This window comes from Buteo buteo, chromosome 1, assembly GCF_964188355.1.
Source record: "Buteo buteo chromosome 1, bButBut1.hap1.1, whole genome shotgun sequence".
In the NCBI taxonomy this organism is placed as follows: Eukaryota; Metazoa; Chordata; class Aves; order Accipitriformes; family Accipitridae; genus Buteo; species Buteo buteo.
In genome coordinates this window covers 12,024,877-12,026,110 of record NC_134171.1, presented here as the reverse complement: position 1 = coordinate 12,026,110, position 1,234 = coordinate 12,024,877, and positions in this window count along the sequence as shown.

Genomic DNA, 1,234 nt, shown 5'->3' with positions numbered 1-1,234 from the left:
AATTGGCCGTGATGTTATGAAAACCCTTTGCAGCCCTGTGATATAATTATTCTGTCCTTATTTAGATTATGTTTAGAAATGCTTTGCACACAAGTAATTTATTTACACTGTTGTTTTCATATTTATGAATTGTACTTTGATGTCATTTGGACAGCATCTAGCTGGGATCCTGTTGTCCTCAATTCTGCCTGTACAGGATAAGAAACAGAAAGGAAGCACTGTTAGCCCTGTTTTACAGCTAGAGTGTGTGAGACTTCTATGTAATAAAGCCAGGACAGAAATTGTTAAGAGCTAAATCCGTATTTCCTAGGTACCTTAAACCACACAACTATCTTTTTTGTTAGCGAATATTGCTGCCGTTCCCAAAGAGGCAGGAGTATCTCCATCTAGAGTGTTTTCTACAGCAAGCTGTGCTTTCTAGACTTGGTTCTTGCGTCTTCAACTCCTTTTTGCATAAGAGTGCATCTTTGGGGCAGCTAGAACCTTCCCTTTAGGTTGCCATCACATCTAGACTTTCTGGCTATACCAGCTGACTTGTTTGTGACAAGCCTTGCACCTTTGGGTTTGTGCAATGCCAGGCATGCCAAACAGAGCAATCTGTTCATTACTTGCTGTCTGGCTGTGAATGCAACTATACAGTTGAAAGGCAGATGGGGCATATTCCTCCTAAAAATCAATACTGTTTCTTTCCATTACATTATCGCCCATGTCTTTAATAATGGCGTGACATCCATGCTGTCACTAAAAGAGCTGTTTTCACTTCTCCAACAAAAGATACCTGGTTGTACCGGTTGTGTATTCCATATTCAGAAGCATCAACTCCTTTCCGTTAAGATACAAACTTAGCATCCAAGCTTGCAGAAAGCAAAAGCATGTTCTGAACTTAGGATAGCCATGGCATGCAGAAGGATGCCATCATGGCTAAAGTCAAGCCTATCCATACATGTATACCACATTAGGACTACCATTTTACATTTTGTGACGGATGTTTGGCTCTCTGTGTCTATTGATTAATATTAGACAAGTTAAAATATTTCCATGAGTTTGTTGCTAATTTTTCAGATTTTTGACTAACAAATTGTTTGGTAAGAAGACCCAGAGAATGATCAGCCTCTCTTATTGTAAGAGAAGCTTTTTGGCTTCCAGATAACACTGTAATGATTTTGAAATACATTGCATAATAATACTGAATAGAGTCTGAAAGTGACCTAGCAGCATTAAAATTCAAACAATA